The sequence below is a fragment of the Phyllostomus hastatus genome, unplaced genomic scaffold (genome assembly GCF_019186645.2).
Source record: "Phyllostomus hastatus isolate PE091 unplaced genomic scaffold, TTU_PhHast_1.1 phas_scaffold_1674, whole genome shotgun sequence".
Lineage (NCBI taxonomy): Eukaryota > Metazoa > Chordata > Mammalia > Chiroptera > Phyllostomidae > Phyllostomus > Phyllostomus hastatus.
Genome location: NW_025334011.1, coordinates 9,490,901 through 9,510,420, shown reverse-complemented (window position 1 = coordinate 9,510,420; position 19,520 = coordinate 9,490,901). Strand labels below are relative to the sequence as shown.

The window sequence follows — 19,520 nt, the reverse complement described above, 5'->3', positions numbered from 1 at the left end:
ATGGGGACGTAAAGTACAGTGTAGGAAGTGGAGTAGCCAAAGAACTTATCCTCATGACCTATGGACATGAGAAATGCTGGGAGATTGCCTGAGGTAGTAGGCGGCACTGTGTAGAGGGGGGCAAAAGGGGAAAAGAGGAGAACTGTAATGAAGATAACTATAATAGCATAATCAATAGAATATAATTTAAAAAAAAGACTGGTAGGAGGGGCAAAAAATGGACTTGTTCTATACCCATGTGTGTCATTTAAGAATTGGCAGGGATATCTCTGCTGTATCAGTCTCTCAATGATTGAAGTGCCCCAGCCCCACAATGGGCTCCCCACATTAGGTTCCTGACCCTAGAATACTAGTGCTGGGAAAACGAGTCCCCTCAGCACCTGCCTTTGAAATTAAGCAGGAATGCTATCCAGTGAGACAGAGGGCTGTTGGAGTTCTAGGTGTTCCTCTTAAAGAGTCCACATACTAACTTACTGACTGACACACTCACTCTGAACTCCAGGGCTGGGCAGCAGCTGGAAAAACATCACAGCCATATAAGGGGAAAAACTGAATTGTCTGGCTTCAGGGCCAGAGGTGCAGGAAAAGCTCACTCCATCATTTTGTTCCTTTGTTTAGTCCTCTCCACACAGGGCTAACAGGTGCAGTTGAACTTCAAATCTGAATCTGCATCAAATTCTCCACACCCCAGTGATTTCCTTAGAACCCATCACAGCCTATTCCATGCATAGGCCAGAACCTCTCTGTGTGATTGTTATTTTAAAGTTGTTGCCCTCAGCCCATGCTGTGGGCTTCCCTAAAACCTCTGAAAAATCTACAAACTCCAAACAAGCAGCACCTGGCCTTGGCATGCCCTGTTACTCTTGCTAAGCAGCCCCCAGCCTCAATAGCGGCAGCCAGCCTCAGATCATGGCACACTTCTCCCAGGAGCCTACAAGCCAACCACAGGCAGCTACTAAAAGTTGGCTCCAGCTGTATATAGCATCAGCTGACGTGGGACTGTACTGGAGTCCTTCCCAAAAGGCTCCAGAACTGACACACCCTGTGACAAGCTTCAGACCACACCAGAGCCCCACCCCATTAGCTTCACAAATGACAAATCCAAAGGGGTAGAGGGGACTCAGCAGGCACCAGAGCCCTGCAAGAGCAAATTTCACTGGTTCAGGCTGATACCCCAACACAACAGCTCATCCACTGTAGTCACAACCAGTCATCACAGCCAGTCAGCCTGAGGGTCAATCCCACCCACTGATGTGGGAACAGCAATCAAGGCTCAAGTACAATAGGAGGGCACATACAACCCACACAAGGGACACCCATAAGGTACCCAGCTCAGGTGGCTGGGGAGACTACATCACTGGGCCCCAGAGAACACCACCTACATAAGGCCACCCTGCCACGACTGGAAGACTTAGCAGTTATACCTAATACATAGAAACAAAAACAGACAGGCAGTAGAAATGAGGAGACAAAAAACATGTTCCAAGTGAAAGGACAAAAAAAATTGAGAAAAGAAATAAACAAAATGGAATCAAGCAATCTATCAGATATACAGTTCAAAACATTAGTTATAAGGATGCTCAACAAATTTAAAAGAAAATTAGATGAACTCAATGAGAACTTCAAAGACTGTAAACATAAAAAATGACATAGACTATAAAACCACAGGTAATACCATGAAAAATAGGTAAAACTGAGTAAGAGAATAACTGCAATGAAGAATATGTTAGATGGAATCCACAGCCAATTAAATGGTGCAGAGGATCAATTTATTGATTTGGAAGACAAAGTAGTTGAATACACAATCAAACCAGGAAAGAAAATAATTCAAATAAAAATGAGGATAGCATACAGGGGCTCTGGGGTAACATCAACCATAAGAACATTTGTACCATAGAGTTACAAGAATTACAAGAGAGAGAACAATGGATTGAAAATCTACTTGGGGAAATAATAACTAAAAACTTCCACTTCCTGGCAAAGAAAATAACCATACATTCTAGGAAGCACAGACAGTCCCAAAAAAGATAAACCCAAGGAGACCCACACCAGGATAGCAAAATTAAAGTGACAAAGGTTAAGGACAAAACACAAAAACAGAATCTTAAATGCAAGAAGAAAGCAGATAGTTACCTACAAGGGAGTGCCCATAAAACTGTCAGCTGATCTCTCAACAGAAACTTTGTAGGCCAGAAGGGGTTGACACAAAATATTTAAAGTAATGAAAACCAAAAACCTACAACCAAGATTAGTCATCGAGGATATCATTTAGAATCAAAGGAGAGATAAAGATGAGAAATAAATTAAGAGTTCATCACCACCAAACCAGTATTATAAGAAATATTACAGGGACTTCTTTAAAAAGACAAAATATATAAATAAAAAATAAAATGGCAATAACAGCATAACTACCAATAATTACTTTATTTTACATATATTTTATTCATTATTCCATTACAGTTGTCCCAATTTTCCCCCTTTGCCGCACTCCACCTGGTACTGCCATTCCAAAACAGGAAGACCTGTATTGCTATGAAATTGCCTCTCAGGACTGCCTTTGCTGTGTCCCATAGGTTTTAGACTGTTGTGTGTTCATTTTCATTTGTTTCCAGAATATTTCTCCTTTCTTATTTGATTTCATTGTTTACTCATTCGTTGTTTAATAACATTTTATTCAGTCTCCATGTATTTTAATGTTTTGGGTTTTTTTCCTTGAGGTTGGTTTCTACTTTCAAGCCATTGTGATCTGAAAAGATGCTACAATTTCAATATTCTTGACTTTGTTGAGGCTTGCTTTGTGCCCTATCATATAATCTATCTTTGAAAATATTCCATGTGCATTTGAAAAGAATGTATATTTTGCTTCTATGTTCTCATTTACCCCATATATATATTATTTAAGTTAGTTTTATCTAGAGGGTCATTCAGTGCCACAACATCTTTGTCAATTCTTTGTTTGGAAGACCTATCCATTGTTGACAATTGTTGGGAACTGCCCTGCCTGGTCTCAGGAAGCTGTAACCCCCCGTGACTTAGGCTGAATGAGAGACCTCTGGACCAGGAGCCACTAAGGAGACAAAAACTTATTTCCCTGGATGAACGCTGCCTGTTCTGTGCCTAAACCTCCTAAGCTTGATCAGTTAGCCAATGACGGGTAAGATTTCCCATGGAGGGAATCGCCTAAGACAGGCATGATCACATGGAGGCTTCTGGGAATAGACTCAGGGCTATGGAAATGAAGGGGTGATGGACATCAACCCCTGCCCCCTTGGCTTTGTCAAAGCCTGAGTCCTTGTTCTTAGAAGTGAGTAATCCAAGTTTCCTGGCTGCCTTTGTCTTCTCTATTAACTCAGGCCTGCGGAAATAGCAGGGGCGGTGCAGCCCACACCAGAAACAGTGGACCTCCAGGGTAATCAGGCCTGGGACATAGAATATGCAAGATCCTGTGAGATCTGTTTGCTGGAGGATGTTATTAGATTAGAATTTGAAGGCACAGACAGGAAACCAAAACAGCCCTTTGAGCCCTATTACTCCTTTCAAATGTTAAAACTCCAATCTCTGCCCAAAATCACAGCAGGGCTTCTGTCTGCACCTTTGTAAGTCACCTACTTCTTTTTTTTTTTTTAGATTTTTTTATTATTATTATTTAATCATTGTTCAAATACAGTTTTCTCTTTTTTTTTTTACTCCCAATACAGTCCCCCCTCCCACCCTCCCCACTTCCCTCCCATTACCACCCTCCCCTTAGTCTATGACCATGTGTCCTTTAAGTTTGTTCCTGTGAACCCTTCCCACTGTCCCCTTAAATTCCCTCTTCTCTCCCCTCCGGTCACCATCAGCGTGTACTCTATTTCAGTGTCTTTGGTTATATTTTGCTTGTTTCTTTGTTTTGTTATTTAGGTTCCTGTTAAAGGTGAGATCATATGGTTTTTGTCTTTCACTGCCTGGCTTGTTTCACTTAGCATAATGTTTTCCAGCTCCATCCACGCTGTTGCAAAGGGTAGGAGCTCTTTCCTTCTTTCTGCTGCATAGAATTCCATTGTGTAAATGTACCATAGTTTTTTGATCCATTCATTTACTGATGGGCATCTTGGTTGCTTCCAGCATCTAGCTATTGTAAATTGTGCTGCTATGAACATTGGGATGCATAGGTTCTTTTGAATTGGTGTTTTAGTATTCTTAGGATAGAGTCCCAACAGTGGAATTGCAGGGTGAAAAGGCAGATCCATTTTTAGTTTTCTGAGGAAGTTCCATACTGCTTTCCATAGTGGTTGTACCAGTCTGCAGTCCCACCAGCAGTGCACTAGGGTCCCCTTTTCTCCACAACCTCTCCAACACTTGTTGTTTGTTGCTTTGTTTATGATGGCCATTCTGTCTGGTGTGATGTGGTATCTCATTGTGGTTTTAATTTGCATCTCTCTGATAGCTAGTGATATTGAACATCGTTTCATATGTCTTTGGATTTTCTGTATGTCCTCTTTGGAGAAGTGTCTGTTCAAGTCCTTTGCCCACTTTTTAATTGGATTTCTTGTCTTCTAGAGTGCAGTCGTGTAAGTTCTCTATATATTTTGGAGATTAAACCCTTGTCTGAGGTGTCATTGTCAAATATGTTTTCCCATACAGTTGGTTCTCTTTTAATTTTGATACTGTTTTCTTTAGCTGTGCAGAAGCTTTTAATTTTGATGAGGTCCCATTTGTTTATTCTTTCCTTTATGTCCCTTGCTCTAGGGGACACGTCAGTAAAAAAGTTTCTGCGTGAAATATCTGAGATTTTCCTACCTACGTTCTCCTCTAGGACTTTAATGGTGTCATATTTTATATTTAAGTCTTTTATCCACCTTGAATTTATTTTTGTATGTGGTGTAAGATGGTGCTCAAGTTTCATTTTTTTGCACGTGGCTGTCCAGTTCTCCCAACATCATTTCTTGAAGAGGCTATTTTTACTCCATTTTATGTTGCTGCCTCCTTTGTCAAATATTAATTGACCATAGAGACTTGGGCTTATTTCTGGGCTCTCTGTTCTGTTCCATTGGTCTATGTGCCTGTTTTTATGCCAGTACCAGGCTGTTTTGATTACAGTAGCTTTTTAATATAGTTTAGTGTTGGGTATTGTGATCCCTCCTACTTTACTCTTCTTTCTCAAAATTGCAGCAGCTATTCGGGGTCGTTTATAATTCCATATAAATTTTTGAAGTGTTTGTTCTATGTCTGTGAAATATGCCATTGGTACTTTAATGGGAATTGCATTGAATGTGTAAATTGCTTTGGGTAGTATGGACATTTTGATGATATTAATTCTTCCAATCCATGAACACGGTATATGTTTCCATTTGTTTGTGTCTTCCTTGATTTCTTTCTTCAGTGTTGTGTAGTTTTCTGAATACAGGTGTTTTACTTCTTTGGTTAGGTTTATTCCTAGATATTTTATTTTTCTTTTTGCTATTTCAAATGGGATTTTTTCCTTGATCTCTGCTTCTGCTGTTTCATTGTTGGTGTACAGAAATGCCTTTGATTTCTGGATATTGACTTTGTATCCCGCTGTTTTGCCAAATTCATTTATTAAGTCAAGCAGTTTTTTGGTAGAGCCTATAGGATTTTCTATGTATACTATCATGTCATCTGCAAACAGTGACAGTTTTGTTTCCTCCTTTCTGATTTGGATGCCTTTTATTTCTTTTTCTTGTCTGATTGCTGTGGCTAAAACTCCCAGTACTATATTGAATAGAAGTGGTGAAAGTGGACAGCCTTGTCTTGTTCCTGATCTTAATGGAAAGGTTTTTAATTTTTGTCCATTGAGAGTGATGTTGGCTGAAGGTCTCTTATATATGGCCTTTATTATGTTGAGGAATGCTCCCTCTATTCCCACTTTGCCGAGTGTTTTTATCATGAATGGGTGCTGTACCTTATCAAATGCTTTTTCTGCATCAATTGATATGATCATGTGGTTTTTGTCTTTGCTTTTGTTTATGTGATGTATTACATTTACTGACTTGTGAATATTGAACCATCCTTGCATCCCTGGAATGAATCCCACTTGGTCATGGTGTATAATCTTTTTAATGTATTGTTGGATGCGGTTTGCCAGTATTTTGTTGAGGATTTTAGCGTCAATGTTCATCAGTGATATTGGCCTGAAGTTTTCTTTCTTTGTTGTGTCTTTATCTGGTTTTGGAATTAGGATGACGTTGGCCTCATAAAAAAGAGTTTGGGAGACTCCCATCTTTTTGGATTTTTTTGGAATAGTCTGTGAAGGATAGGGGTTAGCTCTTCCTTAAATGCTTTGTAGAATTCTCCTGTGAAACCATCTGGTCCAGGGCTTTTGTGCGTTGGGAGTTTTTTGATTACTGCTTCAATTTCTTTTGTTGTTATTGGTCTGTTCAGGCTTTCTGCTTCTTTTTCATTGAGTTTTGGAAGATTATATTTTTCTAGAAAGTTGTCCATTTCATCTAGGTTTTCAAATTTCTTGGCATACAGCTCTTTGTAGTAATTTCTTACAATCCTTTGTATTTCTGTGGTATCTGTTGTAATCTCTCCTCTTTCATTTCTGATTGTGTTTATTTGGGTCTTCTCTTTTTTTTCTTGATGAGTCTGCTTAAAGGCTTGTCGATTTTGTTTATCTTTTCAAAGAACCAGCTCTTGGATTCATTGATCCTTAGAATTGTGCTTTTAGTCTCTATGTCATTTAATTCTGCTCTGATCTTGGTTATTTCCTTCCTTCTGCTTGCTCTGGGCTGCCTTTGTTGTTGTTCCTCGAGTTCTTGTAGATGTAGGGTTAGGTTGTTTGTTTGGAATGTTTCTAACCTTTTTAGGTGGGCGTGTATCGCTATGAACTTCCCTCTCAGGACTGCCTTGGCTGTGTCCCATAAGTTTTGGGTTGTTGTGAGTTCGTTTTCATTTGTTTCCAGAAACCTTTTGATTTCTTCCCTAATATCATTCTTGACCCATTCATTGTTTAATAGTATGCTATTTAATCTCCATGATTTTGAGTGTTTTTTTTTTTCCTTGGGGTTGGTTTCTATCTTCAGTCCCTTGTGGTCTGAGAAAATGCTTGGTATGATTTCAAATTTCTTGAAATTCTTGAGGCTTTTTTGTGTCCTATCATGTGGTCTATCTTTGAGAATGTTCCGTGTACATTTGAAAAGAATGTGTATTTAGCTTCTTTTGGTTGGAGGGCTCTGAAAAATATGGAACGCTTCACGAATTTGCGTGTCATCTTGCGCAGGGGCCATGCTAATCTTCTCTGTATCGTTCCAATTTTAGTATATATGCTGCCAAAGCGAGCACGTAAGTTACCTACTTCTTTTGATCTTTTCTGCTAGACTGGGAATCCACAAACTAAGTTTGTATTCTCAATAAAAATCTGCTTGGGAATGGAGACGAGGTGCTCCCCACTAGAGAGAGTGGCCGTTCCTTTCCTATTTCCCCACAGGACCTGGTTGTCTCTGTGTATGTTTTTCTCATGTTTTGATGAGCATCCCCAGCAGAGATGGATACTGCTGGCCGGTATCCGCCACAGCTGGCACCCAGATGTGGGGGCACCAAGAATTGGGACCACTCCAAGCCAGAGGCTTCGAGCCCCTGCTGTGGACAAACGCATTAACTCTGGTGGACTTACGCGTAAAAATGCCCAGGTAAGGGCCGACAAACCCGTATTAGGTCGTAGAATGAGTTTAAATTTCCAGGGAATTAGGTCTTTTTTTTTTTCTAAAGGTCGCTCCTTTCTTTTGCGACCGCCTATAATAGAGTAAATAGTACCTTAGCTCTCAAATTTGGGAGAGAAAGCGAACAGTTTGCCTTGAAAAAAGCTATCAGGTGATGTGTTTTTGGCAAAAAGCCGCTTGTCGCAGCGACTTTTCAATCCTTGTTTTTTCTCTCTGTCCGCCTGCATCAGGGAAGCCAGTACGTTATGAGAGTACTGGTTGCCACGGAACTCCGAAGATCGCTTCCAGGATTTAAATGTTAGCTGTAGGTTTATATGAATGAGGGCTTTGGCATCCGCCAAGCTCGGAAGATAAAAGGCATTTCTTCCCCCCCCTGCCCCCCACCCCCCCCAGCTCCCACCAGCTGGGGAACCGAGTGTTCCCAAGTGAGTTGGCACCTCGAGGGGGTGTCTGGGATCATCTCCTTACAGGGAACTCCCACACAATGTAATCTTGCTACTTGGGAAGCGCACAGACTGATCGCCTGAGGTGCTTCAAGCTCCCTCCCTGGAAGGGAGGACCCAAAGCATATAAACGGAGTTGGGGTCAGATTCCCTTTCTCTGACTGTTTTTCACCAACAGCACACTTCAATCCAGGACACTTTTTCCCTAGCTAGTTAATGCAGGGCCAGTGCAGGTGGCAGAAGCAGGAAAAATAAGAATTCGAGAAAAAATTAAAAATAAATAAAAGGCAGCTTTTTCTTTTGAAAGGCAAACATGGGTTCTAACTTATCTAAAGTTCTGCGTATATTACAATAACTTCTTAAGGTAGCAAGGTATAAGGTGAAAGAAAGGCATCTAGTTCTAGAAAGGCTTTCTAGTTTTGCAATCTATAAGAAAATATTGTCCTTCATTTCCTGATAAAGGGACACTGGACATTGATGTATGGGAAAAAGTGGGTGACAGGTTGAAATCTTTGCAAGACGGCGGTATATCTATTGGTGCACACTCCTTTGAGACCTGGAGTCTGGTCAGGGATACTCCTGAGCCCATTTGGGCAAGGAAAGCAGAGCTAGACTCAAAAGAATCTGATTCAGAGAGTGAAACTGTGTGCAATTCCAGAGAGCAGGTTACGGAGGCCCCGCCTTTACTCCCACAGAGAGGCTTGTCACAGCCACGGGAGAGCAGTTCCCCCCGAGATGAGTCACCACCAAGAAAGCAAGAAAATTCAGGCAAATCCCTGGATAGGTCCATGAGAAAGTGCCTTCTCCAGGCAGCAGAGAAGGGTGACTGGGAGGCTTTATCTGCCTTCCCCATTATCATTAGGGGACAAAAGAACATCCACGAGCCACTCCCCTTCCCTTTGTATAACAATTTAAAGAGAAGCATTAAAGAAAATGGGCTCCGATCTCCCTATACCAACGGGTTATTACAAGCCATTACTGACAGTTATAAAATGGCTCCTTGTGATTGGTATGCTCTTGCCAGGACAGTTTTAACCCCAGCTCAATACACTGTCTGGTATTTGGAATATTGCCAACGGGCCAGCGCCCAAGGAGCCAAGAACAAAGTAATGCAAAATCCTGTTACTCTTCCCATATTGATTGGGTCTGGTGATTTTGTTAGGGCTGCGGCTCAGGCACAACTCCCTCCCCTTGCTTATGATCAGTGCACGCATATGGCCCTAAGAGCTATGAAAATTGTGCCTGATTCTCAGACTAGGGAGGTTTCTTCCTTTGTTGATATCCATCAGGGTGCTTCTGAGGCTTACATAGATTTTACTGATCGACTTCAGGAAGCCGTTGAAAGACAAATAGATAATGAAAAAGCAGCCAAAACTATCTTACTTCAGCTGGCTTATGAGAATGCTAATTCAGACTGCAGATCTGTCTTAGGCCTTCTTCGGGCGACTACAAAAGATATTAGTGAATTTATTAAAGCTTGCCAAGATATCGGCACCGAGCAGCATAAGCTTCTCCTTTAGCTGCCACAATCAAAGAAAATTCTAAATGTTATAATTGTAATCAACCTGGTCATATGCGTAAAGACTGCCCAAATTTACAGAAAGGAGGAAAGAAAACCTCCCCCCAGAAATTGCATATTTGTTATAATTCTAAATGTTATAATTGTAATCAACCTGGTCATATGCGTAAAGACTGCCCAAATTTACAAAAAGGAGGAAAGAAAACCTCCCCCCAGAAATTGTCTGTGCTGTGGCAAAGGCAAGCGTTGGGCAAAGGATTGCCATTTCAAATTTACCAGAAATGGCCATCCCCCGCAGGGAAACGGGAAAGGGGGCGCGTGCTCCTGTGTCCCAAAACCCAATCGGAGCTTTCAATACAGCTGCCAGCAGCAAAGAGACAGCGGCTGCCAGCATCAGAGAGTTCTGGAAAATGCAGAGTCTCAGACCTCTGTGCTGCCACTTTCGGGATCGCAGGGCTGGGATTGGTCTCCATCCATGAACTCCTTTTAAAGGAGCAGGATCAAGTACTTGCAGTTCCCACTGGAGTTTGGGGACCTTTACCCCAGGGAACAGTTGGTCTAATTTTAGGAAGATCCAGTATGGCTATTAAAGGTATTTTTGTTCAACCAGGAGTAGTTGACTCAGATTATCAAGGAGAAATTAAAATTATGCTCAAGGCATCCGGTTATCATATCATTCCAGCCCAAACACGGATTGCCCAGCTTCTCCTCCTCCCCTCTGTAACCCCTAAGACTCACAATGTGGAGAGAGGAGAAGGAAGCTTTGGTAGCACAGATGATCAGTCCATTTTCTGGACAGAATCAGTTAAATTAAATAAACCTATTTTGCAAGTAAAGATAAAGGGTAAAGCCTTTCACGGCCTCATAGATACAGGAGCAGGCATCTCTGTTATATCCAATCAGTTTTAGCGGCCTGGTTGGCCTTTAACGGACAGTGGCATGTCTGTCACAGGGGTTAGAGGGATTTCTCAACCTCAGATCAGTGTGTGGTCTCTCAAATGTTATGGGCTGGAAGGACAGGTAGGAAAAATTCGACTGTACGTTTTACCAATGCTCCTTATTATTTGGGGCCGTGACCTTCTCAGTCAATGGGGAATGCAAATCTCTCTGCCGCATTTTCCCTAGTGGCCACTGTTGTTATAAATCCCCTACCTCTTACCTGGCTTTCTAACACACGGGTATGGGTTGATCAGTGGCCTCTTAAACGGGAACGCTTTGAACAAACCTGCTTGTCAGTTAAACAGCAGTTAGAAGCGGGTCATATAGAACCTTCCAACAGTCCTTGGGACACGCCCATCTTCGTAGTGCCAAAGAAATCTGGCAAATGGAGGCTTATTCATGATTTAAGAAAGATTAATGAATCCCTCCAGCCTCTGGCCCCTCTCCAACCAGGCATTCCCAATCCTGCCTATATTCCAAAAGACTGGCCACTATTAATTATTGATTTAAAAGATTGCTTTTTTTACCATCCCCTTAGCAGAAAACGATTGGGAGCGTTTTTGCATTTTCCCTCCCTGTCATTAACAATTCACAGCCTTTACAAAGATTTCAATGGAAAGTTTTGCCTCAGGGTATGCTAAACAGCCCCACTATTTGTCAGGATTTCCTTCAAAGTGCCATACAGCCAGTAAGAGATCAGTTTCCTAATTCAATTATATATCATTATATGGATGACATTTTGATTGCAGCTCTCTCACAAGATATTTTAGCAAAAACCACTTCTTTTCTCAAGGATTCTGTTGCCTCTGCTGGACTAGTAATTGCTCTGGAAAAAAATCCAGCATTCAGAGCCTTGGAAGTATTTGGGCTACATCCTTCTTAACAGGACAATTCGGCCTCAAACCCTTGGAATTGATCCTCCCAAAGATTTAACCCTTAATTGCCTACAACAGCTTTTGGGAGCAATCAACTGGGTGCGGCCTAGCCTTGGAATACCTACCCAACACTTGACTAATGTGTTTAACTCCCTTAAAGGGGTCTCAGATCTTAATTCCCCCAGAAAGTTATCTCCTGAAGCTTTACAAGAATTGACTATAGTAAATCAGCATATACAGCAACCACCGCTAACTAGGATTAATCCTCAGTATCCTGTCAGATTTTTCTGCTTTCCGACTCTGAATTCTCCCACAGAATTGATTGGACACACAATACCTCACTTAGCTATGATAGAGTGGATTTTCTTGCCCCATCAGCCACAAGGCACTATCACCACCTATGTGACTGCATTGTGCCATCTTATTATAAAAGGATGTGAGCGAATGCAACAGCTATTTGGATATGATCCTGCTTTTATTCATGTTCCATTAACTCAAATTTATTTACAGCATCTAACAGCTCAGTCTTTAGAATTTCAGTGTGTCATAGCTGACTTTGTAGGAAAACTAGAAATTAATATGCCCTCAGATAAATTGCTTTAAAATGTTCCTTTTCTTCAAATAAGGCTAGCAGAAAAAATCAGACCCACGCCAATAACTGGAGCAAAAACTGTGTTTCTTGATGTGTCCAGAAAAACCGGACGGGCTGCAATTACCTGGCAAGAAGGAAAAAACTGGAGGAATTTTGTATCCTCAGGACATTCCTCTACTCAAAGGGCTGAGCTTTTCTCTGCGATTATGGCTTTGCGGCAATGGCCCCAAGAGCCTTTGAATATAGTTTGTGACTCAGGACATACTCTTTATACTATTCTGCATTTAGATCAGGCATTAATTAAGACTTCTATTGAGTCCAATCTACTAAATCTGTTTTTAACTTTACAATCCCTTCTGGATAAAAGGGAACACCCCTTTTTCATCACCCATATTCCATCCCTTTCGGGCCTGCCTGGCCCCCTGGTGGATGGTAACAATAAGGCAGATGCCTTGGTTAGTGTCCTTACTGCTTTTCAAGAAGCAGCAGATTCTCATCAGTTTTTTCATCAAAACAGCCAGGCACTCTGAAAGCAACTTAACATCCCTTGGTCCCAAGCTAAGCAAATCATCAGGGAGTGTCCTGACTGTCAAGTGCTTGCACAGGCACCTCCCTCGATGGGAATTAATTCCCGAGGACTAAGTTCTCAAATGATTTGGCAAACTGATGTCACCCATTATGCTTCTTTTGGAAGACTTAAATATATTCATATTTCTATTGATACTTATTCTGGTGCCCTACATGCATTTGCTTTAATAAAAGAATCTGCAAAAAATGTACAAGCTCATTGGCTTGAGGCTTTTAGTCATTTAGGGAGGCCTCAGCAGATTAAAACTGATAATGGTCCTGGATATCTTGCTCATTCTACTCAGGTTTTCCTTCAGCGTTGGAATATTCAGCATAAAACAGGTATACCTTATAATCCAACCAGTCAGGCAATTGTAGAACGGGCTAATCATACGTTTAAAAATCTTCTTAAAAAGCAAAAAAAAAAAGGGGATTCATGAGTCCTCTCCAAAGAATTTAATTATGTTAGTCATGTTTATGTATAATTTTCTAAATTGTGATGAATCACTTTGTACTCCAATTGAAAAACATTTTCAGACAAAAGAATCTAAGCCACCTTACCCTCAGGTTTTATATAGAGATCCTTTAGGAGCTTTTAGGAGCTGGCCCTTGGCAGGGACCTGTGGACCTTTTAACTTGGGGGAGAGGGTATGCATGTGTTTCTGTTCCTACAGGTCCTGTCTGGCTGCCAGCCAAAATAGTGAAGCCTTACCATGGACAACACAGCAGCAGCCAGCATCCACTATCTGCAGTCCACAACCAGCCACCTGTCAAGAAGGATGTTCTTGCTGCAACTCACAATATACGCCAAGCTTCACTCTCTGGAGGTGAAAATAACTTATCTGGAGAATCAGAAGGCTCAGCCAACCCCGGACAACCAGAAGGTCACCAGATGCCCACGGCATCACACACAGGGCCACCAACAGATGAGGACAGGGCCTCCCCCGACATGGGACTGCCAGCAGAGGAGGACGGGGCCTCCCCCAAAGGCAGGGGCTGAGGCTCGGAGGCCTCCTGCAGCAGGCAACCATCCGCTGACACCACGTAATGTTCCTAGTGGGCGTACACCTGTTACATGGGGAAGCACTGAAGCTCTTAATATTCAAGCTGACAAAATTCTTAATGAGTCTAGGGTGGAAGACACCCTGGAGAACAGGTTTCTTGCTTAGCTAGCAATACTGTCAGCCAAATCAACTAGAACCTTGCTTTTAATTGCTATTATATTTTGCCTAGGGGGGCAAGGCTTAGCTGCTAAAGATAATGCCTCTTATATCTATTGGGGTCACATTATCAATCCACCGGTGTTTAAGATGCATACCTGGTGGAATGTTGAGCCTCCTTTTTCCACTAATGATACTCAGTGGACTAGAGGTGTGTGGATACCCCCTGATGGCCCTTTGGAAGAAAACAAGCACTGGTTACCGATACCTAAAAATACTATTTATGTTGCTGAACATCTACCAGCTTGTTTCTCTGTTCTTCCGGATACCTTATGCTTTCCTATAGCTCCTATTCTTTCCGAGCAAGGAGCAATGAAGTACTCATTATCAGCTTTCCATGATTGCCACAGTTGGCTTACGTACTAAAGAGGGGTTTACCATACTTCTAATCCCCCTCCGGTTCCTCCTTGTACTTTACAATAACTGTAAAGATTGAGTCTATTGGTCTTTATGCAGAGGACCGAATGCCACTGTTGCTTTTCTCCCCAAAAGTCCTTTAACGATAGAGAATTGGGGAGCTGATTGGAGAATCTTAGCTAAGCCTGACACAACAACAGTTCTGGCTCAGCCTCAAAAACTATTTACTAATATGTGGTGGGAAGGGCCTGGTACTGGAGCACGCATTATTAGAATTGTTTCTCCCAACCACACTAGCCCATGGTGTTATAATTCTGGGAAAATGGGCTTGCCTTTTATTACTAGAAAACATCTATATATAAGGGTTAATTGTAACTCCAAGAGAGCTCCAGGACGTTGGTACCAGGTTGATCCTCCAGAACAAGATTGGGTCTCGGTTTGTACTTCTCACCCTTATTTGTTTTTGGCAACCCCGGAGACAGCCCAGGTCTTTTATAATGAATCAGCAATAATTTATTCTGTGCCAGTCCCTGAAGGCTCTATATATGCCAGTTGCCTTACCCACCTTAATGTTACTCAGTTAAATCTCACTATAGCTTATATAATTAGAAGACAAACTCAGGCATGGGTGCCAGTTAATATGACCAGAGAATGGGAGGATCCAAGTGGCATAATAGAGCTTAACAATGCACTGTCTTCCATATGAGTCCAACAATTTTTTGGCACCCTGATTGCATTTATTGTTTCTGCAATCATTATTGCAGCCACTGCTGCTACGGCAACTGCTACCCTCATGGACTCAGTCCAAACTGCACATACAGTTGATGTTCTTTTAACCAATACTACTTTAGAATTGGTCCAACAGGCTCAAATAGATCAGGATATCCTGACCTTCCTTTCTGCAGTTGAATCAGCACTGGACTGGATTGGCGAATGCCAGGACACACTAGTTACTCGTCAGCACCTAACCTGTGACCCTGGTTTCTCCAGACTGTGTGTCACACCACTACAATGGAATTCCAGCCAACATACTTGGACTGATATTCAATATCGTTTAAGAGAAGCAATCTCCATGAACTTAAAAGGACAAATTGATAAATTGCAGCTAGAGTTGCATCACCAGCTGCAGGACATTTAACCTTTAACCAAACAGGACGTTTTTAGGGCCCTTAATGAAAATATTAGTTGGCTGAATCCCAAAACATAGTTTGATGGACTTAATTTGAGAATTTGGGTTTTCAGAGCAACTGGTTGTTTACTGATTATAATATTGCTTTGTGTACTTTGGTGTATTTGTAAGTTGTTTTCCCAGGGTCATATCAGATACCAGCAATTAGCAACTGTTATGGAACCCTTAGCAGTCCTAACTAAGAACAAAGGAGGAGATATGAAAAACCATTCTGCTAGACATGGCAATATAACTCAACACCCACGTAAGAAACCAGTGGGGGATGACTCAGTGTGCAGAACTGCACCTGTAAAGAAATCCTCCCATAGGAAGTCAGGCCAGTGTTATACTCAGACTGCCTTGTGATTTACCTTTCCTGAAATTTATGTAATTCTCCCAAATCTTGAAATGTAATCAGACTTGTTACTCTTGTTTTTCCCCTGTATCTGAAATATGTTTTCTTAAACTGAGTTTAGGAATCTAGGTATTAACAACCCGTAGAATCTCCTTTTTGCCTTAATTTTAACTTGTGCCTTATGATGTATATAGATATTGGTTTTCTTGTGATTTGCATCCATGAACAGCAAATAGCAGGTTTCACAGGTTTAACAACAATTTGGTTTTTAATAACTAAAAGAGGGGAAGTTGTTGGGGACTGCCCTGCCTGGTCTCAGGAAGCTGTAACCCCCCGTGACTTAGGCTGAATGAGAGACCTCTGGACCAGGAGCCACTAAGGAGACAAAAACTTATTTCCCTGGATGAACGCTGCCTGTTCTGTGCCTAAACCTCCTAAGCTTGATCAGTTAGCCAATGACGGGTAAGATTTCCCATGGAGGGAATCGCCTAAGACAGGCATGATCACATGGAGGCTTCTGGGAATAGACTCAGGGCTATGGAAATGAAGGGGTGATGGACATCAACCCCTGCCCCCTTGGCTTTGTCAAAGCCTGAGTCCTTGTTCTTAGAAGTGAGTAATCCAAGTTTCCTGGCTGCCTTTGTCTTCTCTATTAACTCAGGCCTGCGGAAATAGCAGGGGCGGTGCAGCCCACACCAGAAACAGTGGACCTCCAGGGTAATCAGGCCTGGGACATAGAATATGCAAGATCCTGTGAGATCTGTTTGCTGGAGGATGTTATTAGATTAGAATTTGAAGGCACAGACAGGAAACCAAAACAGCCCTTTGAGCCCTATTACTCCTTTCAAATGTTAAAACTCCAATCTCTGCCCAAAATCACAGCAGGGCTTCTGTCTGCACCTTTGTAAGTCACCTACTTCTTTTGATCTTTTCTGCCAGACTGGGAATCCACAAACTAAGTTTGTATTCTCAATAAAAATCTGCTTGGGAATGGAGACGAGGTGCTCCCCACTAGAGAGAGTGGCCGTTCCTTTCCTATTTCCCCACAGGACCTGGTTGTCTCTGTATGTTTTTCTCGTGTTTTGATGAGCATCTTCAGCAGAGATGGATACTGCTGGCCGGTATCCGCCACTGACAATCGGACATTAAAATCCCCTACTATAAATGTGTTGCTGTCCATGTCTTTCTTGAAATCTTCCAAAATTTTTCTTATGTATTTGAGTGCTCCTGTGTTCAGTGCATATATGCCTAAAATGTCTATATTTTCTTGATGGATTCTACCCTTAAGTATTATGAAGTAACCTTCTCTGTGTTTTTTTATGGTTTTTGTTTTGAAATCTATTTTGTCTCACATAAGTATTCCTACCCTGGCTTTATTTTCCTGCCCATTTGCTTGGAATATTTTCCCCCAACCCTTCAGACTTTATCTTGTAGGTTTTTTGTTCTGAGATGGGTCTCTTGTAGACAGCATGTATGTGGGTCATGTTTACTTATCCATTCAGCTACCTTATATATTTTGATTGGAGCATTAAATCCATTTACATTTAAGGTTATTATTGATAGGTACTTATTCATTGTCATTTTTTCCCTTTGTGGAAGTGTTCCTCTTGGGAACCACCCTTCCTGCTTTCAGAATTTGTAACTCTCCATGGCTAAGGCTGAATAAAAAGACCTTGGGACATAAGCCACTAAAGAGACAAAACTTACCCTCCTGGAAGGGGCTCAGCCTCTGCCCCCTTTACTTCACCCTGCTTGGCCCCAGTGGGATGACTGGTTAGCCAATGACAGGTAAGATTCATCAAGGGAGGGATGACCTAAGAGAGGAATGGTCGTGATGGGACCATCAGGGAAGGACTTGGGGAACTACAGAAAAAGGGTGTGATGGACCCTCACCCCTTGGCTTTGACATAGCTTGAGTCCTCATTCTGTCTGCAAGAAGTCTCCTAATCTCTTGGCTGCCTTACTTCCCCCACCTGACTTAAGCCTGAAACAATGCTGGAGGGCTCTGCAGCCCTGGGCAGGAACTGGTGGTTTGTCCCCCCGGGGCGATTAGGCCTAAGAAACAATGCATAAAATCCCATGAAACTTGCTTTGCTAAGAAAGCCCTCAATTTTCTTTTAAGGTTCCAAGCATAAAATGAGTTTGTTTCCCAAAGTTTTATGGCCCTTTAGCTATCTGACCCTGACACAGAAAAAGCCCTCGTAGTTCTTAAAATGTTATCTATTGTTTGATCATTACTGCCTGACAATGATGGATGAGCTTTACCGGTATTCCTGTGCAAATTGATCCCAATAAAAGCCCATTGAGGAACAGGCTCAAGGCCCTTCTCCTTTGAGAGACTGGCTACCTTTCCACCCCAAGGAGATCATATAGACTTATTCTCATCCACAACGGCTGGTGGGGGGCTCTGCTAGACAAAGCTCCCCCACATCCCCCCCTTCTTCTCACTCTTTTCCTTCATCATCTTAAAGCAGCCCCTTTAGCATGTCTTTTAATGCTAATTTTATAGAGGTGTATTCTTTTAGCCATCTTTTTTCTGCGAAATGCCTCACTTCTCCCTTCATTTTAAATGACAGCCTTGCTAGATAGTGTAATCTTGGTTGCAGGATTTTGCTTTTCATTACTCAAAATATTTCTTAACATAATAGAGGACTTATATGAGAAACCCACTGCCAGAATCACACTCAACAAGCAAAAACTAAAAGCATTCCCCTTAAGATCAAGAACAAGACAGGGATGTCTGCTTTCACCACCCTTATTCAACATAGTACTAGAAGTCCTAGACATAGTAATCAGACAAAAAGAAGAAATAAAAGGCATCCAGATTGGAAAGGAAGACATAAAATTGTCTTTATTTGCAGATGACATGATACTGTACATAGAGAACCACTAAGATTCCACCAAGAAACTACTAGAACTGATAAAGGAATTCTGCAAAGTAGCAGGATAAACAATTAATATCCAGAAATTGGCTGCACTTTTATATTTACTCTATGGCAATGATGAACTAACAGAAAGGGTAATAAGAAAACAATCCCATTCACAATTGCTTCAAAAAGAATAAAATACCTAGAAATGAACCTAACCAAGGATGTCAAAGACATGTTCTTGGAAAAATTTAAGAAGCTGAAGGAAGAAATTGAAGAAGATACAAGTGAGTGGAAAAACACACCGTGTTCATGGATAGGAAGAATTAAAATCATTAAAATGTCCATGCTGCCCAAAGTAGTCTATAGATTCAGCAAAATTCCTATCAAGATTCAAATGACATATTTCATAGAACTAGGATAAATATTTCAAAAATTTACATGCAACCACAAAAGGCCCCACATAGTCATAGTATCAGTGATCTTGAGAAAGATGAACAGAGTTGGAGGAATCATGCTACCAAGTATCAAACTATACTTTAAGGCCACAGAAATCAAATAAGTATGGTATTGGCATAAAAACAGACATATAAATTAATGGAACAGAATAAAGAACCCAGAAATAAAGTCACATCTTTATAGTCAATTAATATTCAACAGAGAAAGCAAGCATATACGATGGGCTAAAGATAGTTGATTCCATAAATGGTGTTGGGAAAATTGGACAGATACTTGCAGAAAAATGAAACTAGACCACCTTCTTACACCATACACAAGAATAAATTCAAAATGGAATAAAGACTTAAATATTATACCCAAATGCATAAAAATCCTAGAAGAAAATATAGGCAGTAAAATCTCAGATGGTTTTTGTAGCAATATTTTTACTGATATATCTCCTAATGTAAGGGAAACAAAAGACAAAATAAACAAATGGGACTACATCAAACTAAAATG

General features: G+C 41.4%; 1 non-coding gene across 1 annotated transcript; it reads right to left on the bottom strand.

Annotated features, from left to right (window-relative positions):
* Nucleotides 1-7,178: 7,178 nt before the first annotated feature.
* LOC123831369 lies at nucleotides 7,179-7,284 on the bottom strand. Its single transcript, XR_006787892.1, has one exon. It is a non-coding gene; the product is annotated as a U6 spliceosomal RNA (small nuclear RNA).
* Nucleotides 7,285-19,520: the final 12,236 nt, after the last annotated feature.